Raw genomic sequence first — 24110 nt, 5'->3', positions numbered from 1 at the left:
AGATGCCCTGGCTCAAGGGCTGGAAACCTAAAACAGTTATGCTTCCCTGAACTTTTAAACTTCTTTGTCTTCAAAGCCTCCTTCCAATGTCTTCTTTCCAATTAGCCAACTGCTTAAACCATGAACCCAAAACCTGCCCAACTCAGGGGAGGGGAAGCACTGCATTAGAGATAAAACCTGACTGGACTTCCTGACAGGTGTGCTTGCTATTTGTCTGTGGTGCACCCTTGTGCCAAAGTAAATTTTGCCTTGTCTATTGACTTCTGAGTTGTGTTGTCTCTCTCACGTGACACCCCAATATCTTAAAGATATTTCTAACACTGATGTTTATATTCTAATGTCTTGAGCATTTGATTCCTGACATATTTGCCAGCAGGATTTCATTTGAGATCTAGTTCTCCACATTCCCTACTTCTACTATTTTGAGAGCGAAATCTTTAGAACATCTGGATCCTTTCTTTCTGGATGTTTCAGAAGAGAAAACCACAAGACAAAACAGATACATTTGTTTATGTTGGCATTGCCACTCCCCTGTAAAGGACTCCAGCTCTTTATTGTTTATGAATCTTCCTAAAACTCTTCTCTCTCATTTTCATCAGAGCTAAGATTTAACAAAGCTAGGATCTATCACTGAAAATACAACAACTGACTGGCATTCCTAAGTCTCTCATCTTAAGAGGCCACTACTTAGCCACTACTGAGTCACATCTGTAGCAATAGTTATAGAAAGGCACTTTTGTTAAAGTTAGGACCTTGATCACATATGACAGAGAGTGGCTGCTGAGGACTTGTCACTGCCCAAGTCCACTCCTTACCCACATTCCCTGTGTGGGCTCACCATTAATCCTCAATGCATGGTCCATATTTTTAATTTTCACTTTTCAGATGATGAAACTGGGGCTTGGAGACATTAAGGAATATGTTCAGTATCATGTCTTAGTATGTGCTGGACAAGGATTTGACTCCACAGTTATTATTCTCACTACTGTACTCTATGAATACTATGCAACTCTGTACTCTTCTGGACTCTCAGCAACACTATACTACACCACTCTGGACAACATCACTGCGCATGATACTGTTCCACTCCAAACTCTACTACGCCACACCACACTGTTCCATGACAGCACAGCACACCACACTAAAATATAATATGCTGTGCCACGATATCTCTATAAACTACCCTACACTGCACTGAACTGCCCTGCAGATTTAAATGTGACTGTAACTGAAGTCTGCATACAAAGTCATCATGGGAGGGACACCCAGCATTCTGGAATGACTCCCTAGTCACCAATGCTAGCGTCCACATGATCTTCACATGCAGTGCTCATGCATGGGCGTTGGAGATTCTATGGCCTGGGGATAGTTGAATGGGTGGCTCAGGAACTGCCACAGCACATGGCAATGGGAGATGCATTTCCAGTTTGGGCTCTCAGCAGAAAGAAAATCATTCCCCAAAGATATTTTAAACACCCCTGACTCTCACTGTTTTAGAAGAACATATCTTAACCTGGAATATATGAACATAGAGCATAAATAAATTTTTATGATATTAAAGAAAGTTATTCTAAAAGAAAGTCTAGTTTAACGAAAATTATTCTTCAAATTAAGCTCTTCATTTTCTTTTTTCCTTCAGTTTGTGTCCAAATGCATGTTTTTGCAAGGTAAAATGACAACACAGATATTATTTTGTACTTAGATTCCCTTACACTAAGCTTTTTTTGAAGAAGATATTTTAATGAAAGGAAGAAGGTGCTTCTAGTAGTTTCAAAAGAAACTGCATGGCCAAGCTGAGATTACTGCCGATGAGGTTAGCCTGGAATGCGAACATTTTCCAAGCACCATAAAAATAAAAATGAAAGTCAGCCTCAAGTAATGGACTATTTTCTTTTATTTAAGCCACAAAATTAGAGCCATATTTATAATGACAGTGAGTGAGGCAGACAAGTAGAGTCCAGCAAACAACACCTGCTCTTCTAGCCAATAAGCCTTGGTTTTCCAAGGTTTCTGGAGGTTGGAATTTCATTGTCCTGTACAATGTACTATGTATCATGCAGACATCTGTCCCTTCTTCAAAAAATAGGAGTTTCTTGTGTAAACATTTATACCTACAACATCCCCAAAAGTGTTTAAAAGTGAGTCTTACAGGTGTATTAAGGCAGCAGGTCCCAAGTGGTAGAACTGCTGCCTAGCAAGCAGAAGGCCCTGAGTTCAAACCCCAGTACCGCAAAAGTGCATTAAAACTGTCCTGTGATGATGAAGGAGTTTGAAGGGGAGTGAAAACAGCTCCCCTGAGAGTCATCCGGCAGCCGGCAGCATGTCATGGGAGTTGCTAGTAGGTCTGGTCAGAACTTTAACATCTTCAATAATGATCTAGAAAAGGGAGTGAATGGCTCGATAATAAAACGCACACATGAAGTAAAATGATTGAATGGAAGAAGGCAGAGTTAAATCTGTATGCAGAGGGTGGGGAGGATAGTTGATGTAATTTACAAAAAGCTTGAGAGACTTGTTTGATCCAGAAAAACTGAAAGAGGGGCTCTGATCTTGAGTTCAACATGGTTGCCAACTGGAGGACCACTTGATGTACAAGCTGATGTCGCACCTCTAAGGTGGTATCCTGGTTATTCACTTACCACTACTACTGCGTCTGTGTAGCTTGATCCCCAGTCCTGCTGAGGCTTTCCAGGCTGTAGCACTGTAGGTATTCATGCTCTGGGTATTCATGGACCACCCCGTTACAGCCCTGTCTCTTTTGGATTGGAGCAGACTCGTTTATGCCAGTCAAAACTTAGCACCAGAGAGGAGAAAGCAAACTGAATTGTCCACTACTGAGCTGTAGTGGAAAATAGTCTCCTAACTGGACCCCAATGTAAGGAGACTGCATTCTTTCTGAGTTAATAGGCTGACCACTCCCTGGCTGGAGAAAAAGGAATGTCCTTCTAGTTATTTAATGATACCCTAACCCCAGACAGGATTTCTTCATTATGTCTTCAGACACACAGTCATTTGTGTTGACCCCAAGTTTAGAACTTATGATTATTTAAGCACACTTAAATAATAGGGTGCTTTAATACTTAAAAAGAAAATTTCATTAAAATAAATTACCTCATTATTTCCTTAAGTCATCCAGAGAGCTTATTTTATGTTTTCAGTGATTTAACATTTGGAAGAGTTATGGGTTACCAGTGAACCTGGAAATCAATTGTTATATGATTACTAGATAAGCAAAGAAGAAATGGCAACAGGAGGCAAAACTGACAGAGTTCTGTTGTGCATTTTAAATAATAAAGTGTCCACTAGTTAGTGGACTGGAATGAGAACCTTAGGCTAAGGTTAATTGATGGCTCTTCTGTACCCTATTTGCAGAGCCAATATCCTGTTGGCAGCCCCTCCATCACTTCAGTCCACCCTCCTTACCCTAAAACTTCCTCTGAGGGCACTGAGTCCAGGGCATGCTTCCCTTCCTTCTCTGTGACATAAAAAGACCCAATTTCATTGTATAGCCCTCTGAGAAGAAAAGTGCTCCCCAGCTATGAGGGACTCTACGGAGGCTTCTTTTGGTTCATAGCTACTACTGGAGGCAGAAATATTGCTTGTTAAGTATTCAGCTGGATGCCTCTGGCCAGAACAAAGAGTAAAGATGTGACATTTCCTAAGCCCCGTAGCCTTGGCTTGTATGGTCCCGACATAAAGTCTACACTCTGGCTAGGTGGGAGCCCAGCTCTTCTGATTCCTGCTCCCCTGGCTTCCCCCTCAGAGCCATCACTGTGACTGCAGCTGAGATTACATTTAGTGCCACCCTCAATTAACCTGACAGGATACAGTCCTCCTCCACCCGTCCAGGACAAAGAGAAAAGAAAGGGCTTAGGGTAGAAAACTGGAAAAGGCTTTTATGTCCCCGGCTTTTCTGCAGGTAAATATCTCAGAAAATTGCTGTTTTATTGTTTCCAGGCACTGAGCTTACATTTCACCAACCCAGGCCTGAAAGGCTCTGTCAGCCCATCCATCAGCTTTTACAGGGTGACAGCTTCTGGAAAACGTGGAAACTACTCAGCAAACCGGAAATGTTAATGACATGGTCCAAGTAAACACCACATCTTCATGCCTGGATATTTCCTTCCTGTGCATTCCCCAAGTAAAAATGACATCCAACATCATTGTGAGGGAATGTTTTAGAAAGCACATGTGCTGTTGTGGGCGCACACATGCATTCACATGCTCAAAGGGGAGCTCTAGCCAAAGGAAATGAACCTTTTCTAAGGAACCATTCTCCATTTTCTCTGGAATTGGACTCCATACAACCCAGGATTATTGCAGTCTTTACTGTAGTAATGGCTGTCACACATGTCCCCTGTGTAAATAAGTAGTCTTATTTAGTCACTTACTAATTTTTATCCAACATCTGAATAATGAGTTGTCCTAATACAACATTAACAATTTAGTTGAAAGATGATCAGGGATACTCTAGACAACTAAGCTAATCTAGCTCCCTTCTAACTTGGGAAAGTGTTGAGCATTTTTACAAATATCTAATTGGAAATGGACTATTGTTTTTCTGAATGATCTCAACAAGGCAGAGAGACCAACTTCATTTTATTGCTTCAGGTGTGTGTGCACTGTGGCAGTTACTAAACTCCCAGGCTTACCATGTAGAAATCATATTGCTCCTTGACAAGTCACCCAATACCTTGAATTTCACCAAAGAACAGGGGAAAGAGTTGGCCTTTCAAGTGATTATAGTCATTTTTGATATTTTATTCCAGTAGATATAAACTTTACCTGAATTCTGTAATGATGTAGCTAAATATGTTTTGTTCCTGTAAGACTCTCTATCCAGCAGACTCCAAGAACACACGATGAGAACTATCAGAAACATGAATTTAACACTGACAAGTGGAATTGACTCCAGCTGTTATAACTGTGACTAAATGGTGGTTGTTATTGTTTTAAATGAGTCACACAAATTAAGCAAGTGACATGACTTACATCATACATTGTTAAAAAGGGCTGCTTGAATTTGATCATTCTTTTTTGGTGGTACTGGAAACCCCAATAACACAGTTCTTATCTAATTATGAGATGCACAGAGACCTGTAGAAGAAAGCACACCTTTTCTAGCTATTAAGAGAAATATATCAGCAAAGGTTTCCTGTAGAGATATTTAATAACCAATATTGATAGAATGATATATAATTTACAGAGCCTCCTCTTCCATGACTGATTTGGTTTAAACTGATGTCTCACACTAGTAAAGTGGCTCAAGTGGTAGAGTGCTTCCCTAGCAAGCATGAGGTCCTGAGTTCAAACCCCAGTCCTTCCAAAAAAAAAAGTAATAAACTGATACCTCATTTCTCATGCTGAGACAAGGACATTGGAGAGCACCCGTTCCTTTCAGAAATCCTTTCCTCAGAAACTCTTCCTCTTCTCACTTTGATTTCACACACTCACCAAGCTAATTTAGTTTTTAAAATATGCTTCCATATTGGAAGTTGTTTTACATGGTGAGTCACTGATTTAATTGTCTGATGAAAATTAAATTAATATGCACAAAGCCCATTAAGCTGGAGTTTTGCTGTCCCCAGTAATATGGACAGGCCAACATCAACTTTCCAGATTCATTGAGTTGGGAGCAAACTTGGAAACGCAGATGGTCAAACCAACCTTGGGAAGAGTTTTTGGAAAGTATTTTTCCCCACTAGATTATTCCTCCACCACTTTGTAATTTCAATATGGGTTGAAGAGAATGCTTTCTGACATTAACAAGACTTCTCAGGTCAAAATATTTCTTGTGTGCTTTGGCAAACCATTATGTCTCTATGAATATTTACTTAGAAAGGTAAAAAAAAAATCATAGTTCTTTCATTATAATCTCTTTAATTTATGCACCCAGCAACATTGGGCTGTTTTGATATTTAGGCAGAAATGTTGAAAAAATAGCCAACCCATGAAGGAAGGTATGAGGCATTGATTAAGTAGTTGACCTTCCTTTGAGTCAACAGGGAAGTTTTAACATGTGTGTTCTAATGTGATAAAGAGTCTAAGGTGTCCACAGTTGCAAAACTCTTCATGATAAAGCATTAGAACTAGTTCTTTCGAGTCATGGTCAAGAATGCAGCATTTCCAAAATATTCTTCCTAAGTAAATTGATAGAAATCTCTCCAAATCTTTATCTCCCAGCCAACAAAATATTCAAGGGAAAATTTGAAGGTAAACATATCTATAAGTAATCACAAATAGTGAAATGAATGTGCAAATATGTTATACAAATGTAAAACTGATCACCATGCACAGGGTAATGACTTTTCATTAATAAATTCATTTATTAACCACAAAGTAATAAATTTGCATCTCCTCTGGGCAAAAATTATTTGTATCTCTATGGATGGAAAACTACCAGTTTTCAACAAATGTTAGAACAAATGATAACGAAGCTTGAAAGTGATGAAGGACACAAACCTATATAGAATCAAAGTAGCATAAGAGGGACCCCTAAAATATGCCCAGCATTCCAGGGAAGAGATACCTGAGTTCTTTGCCCATTTCAAAATCTTTTATCTTTTTTTTCCTAAAAAATCTACTTCCCAAATTAAACGATTTTACAAATACACTTTCCTGGGACACTTTTCAACAAAACCTGATAACAACAAATATATTCACACTTCTTTTCCTATTGCCATTGCTAAATTTAAGCCAAGTTTGCAAAGTTCTACTTGTTAGATTTTTAATTTGGCATGATAACTTAAGAGCTATATTATCAGTTGAAAAGAGAACAATGTTTGGATTTTATCACCAGACAGCAACTTGTAATTATCCTGTTGGTGGTCTACTGCATTGGACAAACTTTTTACATTCTTCCATTGGATTTTTAACAACCAGAAGAGATGGATAGCAAGGGAAAGTGAATCATTTTCCACTGATTCTTCTACTCTAGTCTTTATTCCTTTTGTCCCGGTATCAAAGGCAATTTTGCAAGACTGAGTAAGGAAGGCTCAGCCCCAACCATCCTAACAATAGCGATAGATTTTTTTCTCCCTAGACGGATCTGGTGCTTCACAGAGTTGCTCAAATTGTGTCTGATTTAAGCATAAAAATACAGGTAAATATATGTTAAAATTAGCTCAAATCTGATTACGAAAAGAAGAACTCATGGGGATTTTAAAGGTCATTTAATTTTATAATGCCTCCATAAAACGTATTCCTCATGATTAATTTGGTTAATGTGGTATCACTTGGGAAAAAAATCACATTTCTGAGTCAAAAAGACTGAGGGTGCCAGTGGTTGACTGGGTAACTGACTGGGTGATAGGGATCATTTGAGGATTATTGGAGACACCTACCATGTGGGTTGTTTGTTGAATTTGAAGGAAAGGGACAGATACAGTGGTAAAAGTGTGGCACTGGCTGGGTGTGGTGAGACTAGGGACAGGGGGAACTCAGACAGAATAGGGACTGGTCAGACAGAATAGGGACAGGGGGAATTCAATGGAAGCTCACCAAGGACACAGAGACAAGATAAACAGGTGTGGGAAGTCTGAGAAGTCTTGAAACCACTCACGAAAGCCTCGAAACTGCTGAGGCATGTGAATAGCGGATCAGCCATGCCCTGATAGGATGTTTGGCTGGTGCACCAGACCTCAAGTCCCATTGGAAAGGAAAAAGTGGATGCACATTGTCCCTGTAAGACACATTGGCTAGTCATGACATACATCCCATAAATAAACCAATAACACAAAGACACAACCAGCTTCTCTTCAACCAGGAAATAAAATCCTTATAAAAACCCCTAAACAAAGAGCCTCCAGGGCTCAGCCTTTCTGAAACCCCTCCCACCTATATGGAAGCTTTTCTACTCTTTTTCTCTCTGCTTAAGTAAAACTCCTTTTCTCTCTACTTAAATAAAACTCTCTTCTTTTGCTCACCCTTGTGTCCATGACTTTTAGTCTTCAATTGCACAAGACAAAGTTCCCAGCAACTCCTATAGCAAACCTGAGACCAGACCTCTGAAACAATATTTAGATCTGTGATCTCTCTAAATTAATGACTGTGTGAAGTGCAAGGTAGGGGTGCAGACTTATTGATAACCAATGGACTCAACCTCATTTACTCAAAAAGCCAAACTTCTCCCAATGGTGCAGATGCACCTTTGAAATAAATCAACAGTGGTATAAGAGTAGATCTATTCTGACTTTTTAATCTGTTTCATTGTTCCTGTTGCCTGTCCAAGCACCACACCACACTGCCTTAATGATTATTCAGAGATGACAAAGCCAGGTAGTGTGGGAGAAGGCATATTGCTACTTGACTCTCAGGGGCTTATATATTGAACAAAAAGAACACAAGTAAGCGAAAGAAGTTAAGATGATGAAATTGTAACTTTCTGGTAACCACTGCAACTCTGGCATCAAAGCCTGCCGGGTACAATTATAATAGACAGACTGTAGGACAAATTTGCATTAAGCAAAACGTATTTACATGCATACATAAAATACTACAGTACCTATACCTAAATATTTATAGTGTTTATTTCGGTTGATAACTCAGGTATATTTTTATTTTCTTTTTCATATTCGAATGTCTTTAAGAACTACTAGTATTTTAATAATTACAAGAAAAACAATTGCTTTCTTACATTGTACATTCTACATCCAGGCTTTGGTGACATTGGACTAATACATTTGCCCATGAAAAAGACCATTACTGAACAGTATATTGATTATAGAGAAAAAGCACAAGAGGCAGTAATTTAAGAAAATGTTAACAAAATGAATTTCAAATTTCATAAAACCTTGCCCTGATTTATTTGAGCGCCAGCTTAATTTGTTTCAGGAATATGGTCCTTCCTCATTTGCATAAGTGACAATCTAAATAAGCCTCAGAGAGGAACTTCTAGAATAATTGTGTTTTAAATTGCTGAGTGGAAAAACAATGTCTTAGAAGGTAGTAATGCTATCACAACAAAGCTTTAACTATAAACAGACAAAGGCCTTGGTCTAATTGCTTTGTGATCCCTTCATTGGGCCCCCTTACATGTGGTTGCTTCAAGAGACATGCAGATTCTTGTGGGCTAGCCTAGTAGTGTAAACCTTCTTTCCAAGATATCATCATTTTGACATCACTTGAAAAGGAAATGATGAAGATACCAAAAAAAGTTAAATATTTTAAAATATTTATTTGTTGCTTTGTCCATGAGAGAGTGTAAGCTACCTTAATATCACAAATTACGTTAATCCTAAATGTATCATCTGAACAAGATGAGATAGATGGCACTCAACCTAGAGGAAAGCTAATGAAACACTGAGTGCTCAGAAACCTACCATCAAGCCTGGAGGTGTTTTATTTCTACGCTTTTCAGTCACCTCCTTAGAGTCCCACTCTGCCTTTGCTCAACCTTCTTACTTCTCTCCAAAACTCAGACGGATTTCCTCTGAGAAAGGAGATAATTCAGAAAGAGGGCTGAGCAGGGCTGGTTTTGAGCGTGATTTGAGGAAGAAAAGACTTGCTTTCTAAAAAAATATTACTAGAATCAGTCTTTGGGATTAAGGCTTTGCCTCTAGAAGACACCAGTAAAAATGTGTGGTTTTGGAAAGATGACTGCACTGACAGTATGACCTACTAGGAGAATGTCACTCTGGAGCCTGCATGGCGAACTGCCCTGCTTTGAGCAGCCAGCCCAGGTGTGTATTTTATGCTGATGATGCCTGGCAACTAGGATGCTAGTCCTATGCTGGGAGAGCACCCAAGCATTGGGTTACCCAAGTGAAGGAGGGCCCTCTGTATGTGGGGACAGACCCAAAACTCAAGGACTTTAAAGTTATGGTGTAAAAGAATTTCCATGGAAGCAGAAAAACATTCATGCTCCAAATTTTCATTCTATTTCCAGGTCACCAAAAATGATCTAAAAACAGAGGAAATGAAGCCTGTCTTGGAACACTTCTGTTCCAGGTGAACGTGTCACTCCACTTGGTGACTGCTTCACAACTCGAGTAGTTTGCCTCTGATTCTTTTGTGTGAAATAAATTTGGGTAGTAAAATGACAAACCAATAGAACCAAGTTGTCAATTCCGGGCAACAAATGCAGGGATGGTCATTTACAAGGGGGCTGAAAGAGCAGATTTTCAAATACCAAAATAAATCTAGTAATCACCACTTGCGATGTTTAACAAGGAGCCAAAAAATGACCCAGTTCCTTGCAGGGCATTAAAAATTCAAACTCAGGCAGAGGCCCCCAAGGGCTCCCACGGATGAGAAGGAAGTCCTCTGCTTGACTTCTCTTGCATGGCCCTCAGAGTTTAATTTTTTTAAAGTACTAGAAAGAAACGTTTCAGAAACCTGGCTCAAGCAGTAGAGCACCTGTCTTGCAAGCGTGAGGCCCTGGGTTCAAACCCCAGTGCCACCAAAAAAAGAAAAGAAAGAAAGAAACCTTTAGACGCTAGTCAAAAATCAACCCGGGGACTTAAAAAACACGAACAGAGAAACTGGGTGAAGACAGGCAGCCGGGCCTCCGCCCCACCCGGCCTGCTGCGAGCACCCCTCTCGGCGTGGGCAGCTGTAGGACGCGGTGCGGGTGGCCTCGAACGTCCCGCGCGGGAGGTGGCAGGGCGCTGGACAGCGTTTCCCGGCCTCTGTCCGGGGGCGACAGCTACTTCTGTGCAGCGGAGGGCGGCTGAGGGCTCAGCTGCGCACCTGCTCGGCCCGCCTGGTCCTGGCCCAGGTGTCCGCTGCTGTGCCCCCCACTCTCCAATTCGAAGGCAATGGACAGGTGTGTGAGAAGGAGACTGAGCATCACTGGGCACACCCGACGGGACCCCTGGGTGCCCTTCGCTTCCCCCGGGACCGGCCGCAACCCCTGCTCCACCTGCGAGCAAACCAGCCCCCAGGGACACGCGCTGGGTTCCAGGTTTTGGGGGTGTTGGGTGTGGGGAACGACGATCTGCATGGTGGGCTCAGGTTTTGGGGATGTTGGCTGTGTGGGAAGACGATCAGCACACTTGGGAGGAGCAGGAGGCAGGGGCTCTCAGCAGGTAGAGCTCGTGAGCGACGACTTGGGGACGCAGTGAGCGAACCGACTGCAGCCGGTGTCCCGCTCCCAGGGGCATCGTCCCCAGACTCCTGGCAAGTCCTAAGTACGTCCTCACCTCCAAGTGCAGCAGCTGGAGTCGTAGGCGCTCCGCCCCAAGCCTGGCGGGACGGGCTTGAGGAATTTGATCCTTTCCTCCTCTCCTCTCTCCTCTCCATGCTGTCCTGCTCTGGTCCCAGGACCTCCCCTTGACTTTACTGGGCTAAGAGGGGTCTGCAGGCGCGAGCTGGGAAAGTGCACCGAGGTTCTTCAAGGATCTGCGCTTCTAGGCCTTCTGCCCTCTTTGGACCAGGCTGGAAGCCAGCTGGAGAAGCCTCATCCACACTGCCTCTGTTACCCCACAGTGGCCAAGTAAACCAAGTCCTAGCACACGCCAGAAGTGTGTGTGTGTGTGTGTGTGTGTGTGTGTGTGTGTGTGTGTGTGGTGGGGGGGTGGGGGTGGGGGGAGGGGGAGGTTGTGGGGGTGTGTCTCTTTTGTCAAGAGTCTTGGGGACAACTTTGCAAATGGGGTCTGAATGAGCCCCTTGGAGTTGCATATGACCACAGGAGGTCACAAAGCAGCCACACTCCCAGGACAAGACAAGCAACCTGAGCTTCAGCTGATTCTTCTTACTCTCAAATTCCCATAGGGGTGATAGAGAGTAACACCCATATGGCTTCACCCAAAGTGGTGTTGTTGCAGAGGTTGCTAGCTGAGATATGGGACTTTTGAGGAATTAGCAGGAAGCAATGTTTATTGTGCCAGCACAGACCCAGAGGACTCAAGTCCAAAGGCTGAGCCCAGAGAACAAAGGGGTCTCACCTTATGTACCCTTGCAAGCAGGTTACAGAAGCAAAAAGCAAGGTCTAATGCATATATGGTTATATTTAATTTTATTGGCTACTTTATCCTAGTACTACATGACTTTCCCCTCCCTGGTGCTATGTGACCTTCCTCATGTTCAGATTTCTCAGGTTTTCTCTCTCTGCTATGCCATCCCTACCTCCCTGCTACTGTCTCAGGACTCAGCCCCAGTGTGTTTTCTTCTGATCCTCCTCCCTGTTATAGTGTGTCACAGCCGGTGCACCCCAGTCTTTCAAAGGGGCTCTTAGCAACCCCCTAGCCTTGGACTCAGAGGAGACATTGTTGTCTCCTTCAAAAACAAATCTCACCTCTGCTCCAAAGGGAGATACTAGTACAAACATCCTTGAAAAGTCATTCTAGAACAAAAGCTGTAACAAAAGGTGATCTGGCAAAGGTCTCCCCAACCAAAGAGGGATCCCCACACCACCTCCCTCCCTCCCCTTGACTGTCCCCAGAACCTCCACTGACAAAGCCATCAGCAATCAAAATTCAAACCCTCCTGACACCTGGACAAGCAGTTGGGTTTTTTTTTTTGTTGTTGTTCATTTGTTTTTTGTTTTATAATCCTAGACTTATAAATTAGCATTGCTGGTGTTTCTCCTGAGAATAATGTAAAGTATAGGGGAAAACCAAGAGGATTTTTAGGATGGAGGATTTAACTCAAATGAGACCTAGCCCCATTTTTTTATTTTACAGAGAATATGGAAAAGTGGCCTTTGAAAATTATCTGCAAAGTATCATTTATGTTAGTTACACAGAAAAGAGAAGGTTAGGAATGGAGGCGGCCTGATAAATTATGCTATGGATGAGTATGAGAATATGGGGAGGGAGGGTTGGATGTCAAAGAAGAGGCCATACCCCTGGATCATCAGGGTTCTGTTTACACTATTACATGAATCCATGAGTGAAATCACGGGGACTTCTTATGAAGAAGTTTTCATCAATCAGTATATTTCTCTTGTATCTTCCTTCGGACCTAATTGCATTTTTTCCCAACCTTTGATGACTCAAGTTACCCCAATTTTGAAATAAGGAAAGACTGATCATGCAGAAGTAATAGCATTGTGTTCCTACTGACAATAGAGATTTCCTGTTCTGAAGGCCCTGCGGGGTCTGACCTCTGGCTGTCATGCCAGTTCACTCACCCACTCTAAACTAGCACTTGCTTTGAGTGGGGGGACTCCCAAAGGCGTGCCCCACTGGCTTGGACTCCAGTAATGTGTCCCATCTCAAAAACAGTGAGCATGCCTGCTGGGCCTCATCCATCAGTACCCTCTGCGCTTTTTCTGTACAGGTGTTCATCACTATCTGACACTAAATATGTGTTTATTCCTCCCCCATATCGATAGGAGCTTGCTGCTGGGTACAAGCATCTACCAGCAAGAATGTTTCCTGTCACATGAAGTAAGCACTCAAAAAAGGAATGATTTAGGAGAATATCAAAGAAAATTTCCAGATACTTTAAAAGACAAACTACCTTTTTTCAACTTGAAATTATGTCTTCTGGGTTACCTTGTTCCCCCTTGCTGCAAAAGACACTGAACGCAGCCTATGGATTCCCTGGACACACGCCTATTGAAAGTTGAACTGGATCCCCAACATCTTGGGTCCAGCAGCTGCATTTTCTTTTTTTTTTTTTTTTTTTAGAACTTTTTATTTATTTTTTTTTCTTTTATTATTCATATGTGCATACAAGGCTTGGGTCATTTCTCCCCCCTGCCCCCACCCTCTCCCTTACCACCCACTCCGCCCCCTCCCTCTCCCCCCTACCCCCTCAATACCCAGCAGAAACTATTTTGCCCTTATTTCTAATTTTGTTGCAGAGAGAGTATAAGCCATAATAGGAAGGAGCAAGAGGAGTTTTTGCTGGTTGAGATAAGGATAGCTATACAGGGCATTGACTCACATTGATTTCCTGTGCATGTGTGTTAACTTCTAGGTTAATTCATTTTGATCTAACCTTTTCTTGAGTACCTGTTCCCCTTTTCCTATTGGCCTCAGTTGCTTTTAAGGTATCTGCTTTAGTTTCTCTGCGTTAAGGGCAACAAATGCTAGCTAATTTTTTAGGTGTCTTACCTATCCTCACCCCTCCCTTGTGTGCTCTCGCTTTTATCATGTGCTCAAAGTCCAATCCCATTCTTGTGTTTGCCCTTGATCTAATGTCCACATATGAGGGAGAACATACAATTTTTGGTCTTTTGGGCCAGGCTAACCTCACTCAGAATGATGTTCTCCAATTCCATCCATTTACCAGCGAATGATAACATTTCGTTCTTCTTCATGGCTGCATAAAATTCCATTGTGTATAGATACCACATTTTCTTAATCTATTCGTCAGTGGTGGGGCATCTTGGCTGTTTCCATAACTTGGCTATGGTGAATAGTGCCGCAATAAACATGGGTGTGCAGGTGCCTCTGGAGTAACCTGTGTCACAGTCTTTTGGGTATATCCCCAAGAGTTGTATTGCTGGATCAAATGGTAGATCAATGTCTAGCTTTTTAAGTAGCCTCCAAATTTTTTTCCAGATTGGCTGTACTAGTTTACATTCCCACCAACAGTGTAAGAGGGTTCCTTTTTCCCAGCATCCTTGCCAACACCTGTTGTTGGTGGTGTTGCTGTTGATGGCTATTCTAACAGGGGTGAGGTGGAATCTTAGTGTGGTTTTAATTTGCATTTCCTTTATTGCTAGAGATGGTGAGCATTTTTTCATGTGTGTTTTGGCCATTTGAATTTCTTCTTTTGAGAAAGTTCTGTTTAGTTCACGTGCCCATTTCTTTATTGGTTCATTAGTTTTGGGAGAATTAGGTTTTTTAAGTTCCCTATATATTCTGGTTATCAGTCCTTTGTCTGATGTATAGCTGGCAAATATTTTCTCCCACTCTGTGGGTGTTCTCTTCAGTTTAGAGACCATTTCTTTTGATGAACAGAAGCTTTTTAGTTTTATGAGGTCCCATTTATCTATGCTATCTCTTAGTTGCTGTGCTGCTGGGGTTTCGTTGAGAAAGTTCTTACTTATACCTACTAATTCCAGAGTATTTCCTACTCTTTCCTGTACCAACTTTAGAGTTTGGGGTCTGATATTAAGATCCTTGATCCATTTTGAGTTAATATTGGTATAGGGTGATATACATGGATCTTGTTTCAGTTTTTTGCAGACTGCTAACCAGTTTTCCCAGCAGTTTTTGTTGAAGAGGCTGCTATTTCTCCATCATATATTTTTAGCTCCTTTGTCAAAGACAAGTTGGTTATAGTTTTGTGGCTTCATATCTGGGTCCTCTATTCTGTTCCACTGGTCTTCATGTCTGTTTTTGTGCCAGTACCATGCTGTTTTTATTGCTACTGCTTTGTAATATAGTTTGAAGTCAGGTATTGTGATACCTCCTGCATTGTTCTTTTGACTGAGTATTGCCTTGGCTATTCGTGGCTTCCTGTGTTTCCATATAAATTTCACGGTAGATTTTTTGATCTCTTTAATGAATGTCATTGGAATTTTGATGGGAATTGCATTAAACATGTAGATTACTTTAGGGAGTATCAACATTTTTACTATGTTGATTCTACCAATCCATGAGCATGGGAGATCTCTCCACTTTCTATAGTCTTCCTCAATCTCTTTCTTAAGAAGTGTATAGTTTTCCTTGTAGAGGTCTTTCACTTCTTTTGTTAGGTTTACACCTAGGTATTTGATTTTTTTTTTTGATGCTATTGTAAATGGAATTATTTTCATGTATTCTTTTTCAGTTTGCTCATTATTAGTGTATAGAAATGCTAATGATTTTTCTATGTTGATTTTATATCCTGCTACCTTGCTATAGCTATTGATGATGTTTAGAAGCTTCTGAGCAGAGTTTTTTGGGCCTTTAAGGTTGCATTTTCTTTTTAGATAAGCTGATCTTGAACATGAAGAAAAGACAGAACGTCACAGAGAGTATCTGTGAGAAGCAGGGATTCCTAAAGGATTAGCATAAAGGACTGGGAAGAAAGGCAAAATTAAATAAAAGACCAGGAAGAGAAGGAAAAATGAAGTCCCAAATTCATCAACTTTCACCTCAATTCTCCTCCTCCAAACCAACTTCTTATTCTGGGCAAGGAAACAATAAGAAGTAAAAGGAAGGTAGGAGGAGCAGCGGGAGTTTCAAAGGAATCTCCCAGTACTGCACTTAAACCTGATATATAACAGAAACACACTGTTTTACTCTATATTCTCACACATTAACCAAAATATGTGAGGGCTTCTCCCACACCAAGCAATTCTCTATTTTTTTGGCAGCAACTGACACCAGCTGAAGTCAATGTAAGCTTCTCCACAGGTGAAGGGCACAGTTCCTCAAGACTGCACCCCACTTCAGATGCCAATCATAAGCAACAGATTCCAGTGTTACCTACAACTTTTGTCTGACTTGGGTACAAATCAGAGGCTCCCATGATGCACTTCTCAGGTTCCATAATTTTATAAGCATTGCTCACAGAACTCAGGAAAACAATTTACTTACTAACGCACTTATCATAAAAGAAAACAACTCTGGAACAGCCAGTGGAATTGGTACAAAAGGAGGACAAGGTGTGGGGGAAGAACACAGCCCTTCCGTGTGCTCTGTGCACGTTGGGCATCCCACCCTCTTGTATTCAGCCATCTGGAAGCTTTGCAAACCACACCCCTTTTGAACAATTGTGCAAGCTTCATTATGTATGCAAATCATTGACCACTGGTGATTGGCTCAAACTTCAGCCCTCATCCCTCCCTAGAGGTTGTTTGAGGGGTGGGACTGAAAGTTCTAACTTTTAAACCACAGGGTTGGTTCTCTCTGGCAAGTAGCCCCCATTCTGAAGCTATCCAGAAGCAACTCCCCATCACTCATCTCACTAACACCCAGAAAGACAGCTTCAGAGATTTCAAGAGCGGTGTACCAAAAAACAGTATCAAAGACCAAACAGACATTTATTATTTTACAGGCCACTTTCTGGCCTCTGGCCACAGATATCTTACAGGAAAACAATATATAAATCAAAGATACCACAATGTTACTACAGTCCATTAGTCATTAATTACTGTCCAGTCCATCATCGTATTGTGTGAAAATGTCTCCCAGGGCAAGGCACTCAGGCTCACAGTCTTCCATGAAATAGCATCAGGTTCCCAAAACTGAACTGGTCTTGGAAGCACCCAGCCTCACCTTTTCAGTCCTCTGGTAAAAGTGAGCTAGGAAACAATGTCATCTCTTGCTCTGACGCTTCTTTCAGTGTGTTACTATAACACTGGATTTCCCTCAGTACTTAAGCCATTCAATTCATCGTTTTACCCACAACTATGATTGCTTGCCTTTACTGATAAAACTTTTCAGTCTTTGGAAGGGACATTAGGTCTGACCACCATGCTGGTCTAGAGTGCAGGCAAGAGCGCCTCCTTCAGTCCATTCCTAACCAGCCAGCCACTTTTACCACAGGGCCATGCAGATGCATTCACAGCCCCAATTTTGCACATGGGGTGAAGGCATTGTCTGCTCCAAGAGGCCCCTAAGGAATTCTGGCATAAAGGTTTTAAAATATAGCTATAGTTTCTTGGTTAGGAATCATTTCTGGTGCCAGCACATATAGTTGCAACCCTGGGCCTGTGAGCACTACATCAGATAGGGGGGAAAATAAGTTGCCTAATGTAAGGATGGCAGAAAAACCTAGTCATTATGCCAGTATCCTCCCCTACTCAGTAAGAATCATATCATCATCCCAGCAAATGTACTCACATCCTCTTTTCCAGACCCATCAGAATAAAGAGAGGACTCCATGTAGGGAGGACAATCTTTTAGGCCCGCTCACAAGTGTGAGCACACACACTGGTCAAGGTGTGTGTAATCTTGGTAAAATCGTCTCCCCTGTTTTAAGCAATCAGTACTTCAATTGGCCACTCTGCACCTCTGCACCTCTCTTTCAAGCTATTGCTTTGAGAATGTCTCTCTGCAATTGCTGGACGTTATGGACTTTAGTAAAGTGTGTTTCTTGATTTGATGAAATGTGATTTGGCAGTACAAACTGGCTCAGTACCTTTTCTTCTGATTCTTTGTATAATGCTTTGAGCTTTTGCACCTTCCACGAGGTAAACAGAGCCCAGTCCAGAATCAGTGTCCACTGCTGTCAGGACCCAGTTGCATCTGTCATCACTGCCAGCATCAGTCTCCTTGCGAGCTATGTGAGGTTCTCCTCCCCTTCCATCCCCCAGAGAACTGGCAGTCTCTGTCTCTTGCTTGTAGACAGAACTATTTTCTTGGCATTTTGTGCCTCGGAGGGCACAAGAGGAACATGTCTAGTTTCAGCATCTCCACATTGCTGGAGTACCCCATCTATGTACACTTATGCCATGAACCCAGCCGGCATCCCTGTGCTTCCTCCCCACCGTTTCCCTTAAAGCTGAATGAGAATGTGTGATGCATTAAACTTGACTTATAACCATGAACTTTGCTTTCTCCTCTAAGTGCACTGCTGTGTCTTCATTAGTGCCTCCAGTCACATCCTTTGGTACTTCAGAAACATTAAGGAATGATGATGATATGCTCATCCCATCATAGAAGAGCAACCAAATGATTAAGGGCTAAAGGATTCACCTTAGAAGGAAAAACAAAAAGAACCCAAAGTTGTTATTTATTGGCTAAATAATCTAAGCAGACTATGGGGGCTTCAAAGCAATCATGATGGCAAGAGATAGAAAAGAAAAAGACAAACAGGTGCAGGTCAAAGCAGGAGAACAGGTTGTAACTCTCACCAGGCAAGTGCTACAGAACCACCATTTGAAGCACCAGAAATATGTATACTTAATTTTCTTCTCCCTTTGATTGTTGCTTAAATTGTAAATTAATACTGTGTGTAGAGTTGCAAAGAGATGATTTTGTGGCTGGTCACCCTTTCTGCACACTGCCCTAAAACTTGGAGATCTCTGAGCTCCCTGCAGCAACATTAAAATTAGAATTTCCAGGGCTGCTTGCCCTAGTAACAAGCATACCAGGTGATTTTTAGACATGCAAAAGTCAGGCACGCTGGATATGGTAATAACTAACACATTGTACTTGATAGGAGTAGCAGGTACTTGTTAGCATTTAATCATTTTAATATTTGTAACAGTCAGTATTGCTGTAGTATTACTGTAGTTTTGTAGATACAAAAAATCTGCAGCACAGACAGATTATACGACTTGCCAACCCATACACTTAAGGATGGAGCAGGGATTTGCTCCACACCTTGCAGGCTGATGCTAAGACCCTATGCCTTAATAGGAACTGGCCTTTGAAGGCTTAGCTTTCAAATCCAGTCAACCTCATGAAAGAGAAGCACTTGGAAAATGGGTTATACTCCTCTTCGATCAGAAGTGAAATTACATTTTCTTTTCAAATTTTTATTAGCAGTACTGGGATTTGAACTCAGGGTCTCATGTTTACTAAGCTGACTACCACTTGAAATGTACCCCCATCCCTTTTTGCTTTAGTTATTTTTCAGATAGGATCTTGTATTTTTACCCAGGGTCAGCTTCTGACTGTAATCCTCCTACCTTCGCCTCCTGCATAGCTGGGATGACAAGCACACACTACCATACCCAACTTATTTTTTGGGGCCTTGCAAACTTTTTTTCTCAGGTGGCCTCAAACTGTGAGCCTTCCCATCTCCACCTCCCAAGTAGCTGAGATTACAGGTATGCACCATCACACTTGGATCTTTTCCTTCTTTCTTTCTTTATTTTTTAAAAAGAGATTATGTTAGTAAGCTTTCCACTACTACAACAAATACCTGAGATAAACAGGATAAAAAGAAAATTTTGGTTCATTTTGGCTCACAGTTTTGAAGGTTTTAGTCCATCGTTGGTTGGCCCCATTGCTTTTGGTCCTGTGGTAAGGCAGCACATCATGGCAGGAGGCACATGGCAGAGCAAAATCATACTTAGGACACACACACTGAACAGAAGGAAAGCATGTTTGAAAGGAGAAAGAAGGCAAGTGTGGTTGGAGCACAGGAGCAGAAGAGAGGTTCCAGATGGGGTGGAGAGATGAGCAGAGGCCAGATATGGAGGAGCTCTGTGACCAAGGAAGGGCATTTGCTTTGCAGTGGAAGCTGCTGGAGGGCCTTCAGCAGAAGAATGCAGTAATGTAAGTTCTCAGTGCCCCCACAGTGCAAAGTGGACAATGCATTGGAAGGCACAGGAACAAAGTGGAAGACTGATTATGTGCAGTGGTCCATGGGAGTCCAGCTGTAGCCCTGGATGATCCAATAACCCAGTACTTCTTTTTGCATCTTGTCATTTTTTGTAGTATGTCCATTTTAACACTTGGGGTGTTAAAATACTATTTTAAACTATTGTGTTAATATGTGGCAGTTATTTTGTTTTACAATATCTCCATTTGACCAAGAAAAAAAACTTAAGGCAAACCCTATTGTTATCCCAGATTTTTGGGGTAACACTGAACTGATCAGTGTTTGGCCTACTCTTCCAAACTACTTGAAAATGTCAAGAAATATGCTATATAAAAAGGAACACGCAGAGTGAGTTTCTTAAAATTCATGAATGAGTAAGGCAGCAAAGGTGACATCATAAAATAACCCCAGGACAAGGTTGAGCCTTTGACTGCCACAGGGAACACCTGGTACACTGCTTCTTTCCCAGTGCTTGTTATCCAAGATCCCCAGGAACTGCCTGCCATACAGTTGATCTGAACCTTCTTCTTCTTTTTTTTTTTTTTTTTTGGCAGTCCTGAGATTTGAACTCAGGGTCTTGCACTTGTTTGACAGGTGCTCTACCATCTGAGCCATGCCCCCAAAGTTTGAACCTAAGCAGCATCCTATCTCCCTCAGCCTGGACAGAGATTCTATAAGCATCTACCAAGACACTAATGCTCAACTCAGTTTATGTTTTCCCTCTTCCCTGTTGATGGGGGTCATTAAAAATAATCCAGGGAGACACAATTCTTTACGGTCTTCCTGTGTGTTAAAACAGATTTATCAGAAGCCCCTGGAGAGCCATGTGTTTACATCCACAGTTCCTGTTCTAGAAGGGAAGCTACCTGCACTGTTGATAGCATGTGGCCTTTTGGAAATGGCCTCCAAGCAACTTTAGATAAATAGAAATGAGTTAGAGACTACATAACTGAAGCACGCTACTAATTTTGGGTAGTTTCCTGAGAAATTGATGTTGTGTTGGACTCCCCCCTTACAAGGAAAAAGTTTTCAGGGGAGCTATGGTGAAGAACAAAGGAGAGAGTAAGGAGCAAGAGACAGAAGAGGGCCTCACTTGCTCCGGGGTGTTTGTCATTGAGGGTTGGTCAGATGGGATAGGGACTGAGCTTTGACAAACCCTCCAAGTCCTGGAATTAAAATTGAGGGATTGTCCCTTTGATACATTGGGATGATATGGAACATTAAAATGAAGGGACATTCAGCTTATTTCTAGTAGAGTTTGTTTTGGTTTTGTGGTACTGAGGATCAAACCCAGGTCCTTGAACATGCCAAGCAAACACTCTACCTCTGAGTTGAGTAGGGTTTTTAAAACTTGAGGTGTATCTCTAGCCATAAAGGAAATACAAATCAAAACCACACTAAGATTCCACCTCACCCATGTTAGAATAGCCATCATCAAAAACATCACTAACAACAGGTATTGGTGAGGATGTGGGGAAAAAGGAACCCTCATGCACTGCTGGTGGAATGCAAACTAGTACAACCACTCTGGAAAAAAAATTGGAGGCGTCTTAAAAATCTAAACATAGATCTGCCATATGATCCTGCAATCCCACTCCTGGGGTATACCTAAAGGAATGTGACACATGATACTCCAAAGGTACCTGCACACCCTGTTTATTGCAGCACTATTCACAATAGCCAAGTTATGGAAACAGCCAAGATGCCCCACTACTGATGAGTGGATTAAGCAAACATGGTGTTCATACACAGTGGAATTCTACTCAGCCATGAAGAAGAATGAAATCATATCATTTTCAAGGTTAGCCAGGCTCAGAAGACCAATAATCATACATTCTCCCTCATATGAGGACTTTAGATCTAGGGCAAAAACAGCAATGTGATTGGACGTGGGTCAAATGACAAGGTGAGAGCACACACAGGAGGTATGAGGGTAGGTAAGAAACCCAAAAAACGTGGTAGTATTTGAGGCCCTCACTGCAGAGGAACTAATTCAGAAACTTTAAAGCAACAGAGGTCAATATGAGAAGGGGATCAGGAACCAGTGAAAAGGTCAGGTACAGATGAATCAACTTGGAATGTAACACATTTATAAATGGAAGCAATGCTTGAAATCTTCCTGTATAGCTATCCTTATCTCAACTAGCAAAAATGTTTCGTCTTTCTTATTATTGTTTATACTCTCTCTTCAACAAAATTAGAGATAAGAGCAGAATAGATTCTGCTTGAAAGAAAGGGGGGGCAGGGCGAGGGGAGAGGAAGGGGGTAAGGGTGGGGGGAGAAATGGCCCAACAATGTATGCATATATGAATAAACAAAAAAAAAAACTTGAAGTATGGGCTTTAGCAAAGGTTGGATGGTTTGTCTTTGAATTTCTTGAAAAATGTGGGCAAAATGTCATTTAAATAAGTAGACATGAGTTTGGGGGTGGGGAAAATATTCGAAACCTTTATCACATGAAGAAGTCTTAAGTTTGTAGATTCCAAGAAGCAGAAAGTATGCCTCCTAAAGTAAAATCTTGGAGAGATGCTGGAGATACACCTTGCAGGAAAAACCACCAAGAAGAAGTAAAACTTCAACACATCCACACCCCCAGCCTGCACATAGCATCGCCACTCCACGGTAAATGGAGAAACCAGCAAGGGCAATGACAGGAAGACAGAAAAAAGAGGGAAAACAGTTTCCCCCCAGTAATAAATTAGTACAGCAACCAGAGGGAAATGAAGAAAACAGATACTCAGACCCAGACTCCAACAAAATGAAGATAAACTATGCCAAAGAACCCAATGAATCCCACAAGAACACTCTGAAAGAAGAAATCCTGCAAATAATCAATGAGAATTTTATAGAGATGATACTGGATGTGGTTAACCAAAATTTACAGGAGACACTCAAGAAATTCCAAGACAACAAAAATAGAGAATTTGAGAAAGAACAAGAACAAATAAAAGAAACAATAGAAGCACTGTATAAACACCAAAGTGAAACAAAGAACAAGATAAATAAAGAGATAAATGAACCCAGGAAGAAAATAGACAATATTAAAGAGGAAGAAACTCAGGATATGGAAAACCTCAGAAAAAAGAATGAAACAGAAATACAAAACAAAATGGAAGGCCAATCCAGCAGAATAGAACAAGCAGAAGACAGAATCTAGGACCTCGAAGATGAAATGCTAATTAAAGGAAAAACCAAAGAACTATTAGTTAAACAACTCAAGACCTGTGAAAAGAAAATGCAAGAACTTACTGGACTCCATCAAAAGACCAAACCTGAGAATCATGGGCATTGAAGAAGGAGAGGAGGTGCAAGCAAAAGGAATGCATAATATATTCAACAAAATAATTACAGAAAATTTCCCAAATCTAGAGAAATTCATGTCCATACAGGTGCAAGAGGCCTCCAGAACACCAAACAGACCTAACCAAAATAGAACTAAACCCACAACATATTATCATTAAAACAACAAGTACAGAGACTCAAGAAAGAATATTGAAGGTTGTAAGAGAGAAACAACAAATAACATACAAAGGTAAACCCATCAAAATCACAGCAGACTTCTCAACAGAAACATTAAAAGCAAGAAAAGCTTGGGATGAGGTCTTCTGGGCACTGAATGAAAATAACTTCAACATTAGGATACTCTACCCAGCAAAACTTTCATTCAAAATAGATGGAGCAATAAAAGTCTTCCATGATAAGTAGAAACTAAAACAATATATGACCACAAAGCCACCACTACAAAAGATTCTTCAAGGGATTCTGCACACAGAAAGTGAAACCCAACATAACCATGAAAGGACAGACAGTACCAAATTACAGGAAAAGAAAAAGCAAGAAAGTAGAGAGTAACATCGATTTAGGTACACACAATCAAACCTTCAAACAACTAAGAAAACTAAATGACAAGAATCAACACATACCTATCAGTACTAACACTTAATGTTAATGGACTTAATTCCCCCATCAAAAGGCACCGTTTGATGAACTGGATTAAAAAGGAAGATCCA

General features: G+C 41.4%; 1 pseudogene; it reads left to right on the top strand.

Moving 5' to 3' along the window:
- The first annotated feature begins 19971 nt into the window (after positions 1-19971).
- Positions 19972-24110, top strand: part of LOC109680283 (POU domain, class 5, transcription factor 1 pseudogene) — a 49785-nt pseudogene continuing 45646 nt past the window's right edge.

This window comes from Castor canadensis, chromosome 8 (assembly GCF_047511655.1).
Source record: "Castor canadensis chromosome 8, mCasCan1.hap1v2, whole genome shotgun sequence".
Lineage (NCBI taxonomy): Eukaryota > Metazoa > Chordata > Mammalia > Rodentia > Castoridae > Castor > Castor canadensis.
The sequence above is the reverse complement of the archived record's forward strand: the minus strand, read 5'-3'. Positions and strand labels throughout refer to the sequence as shown.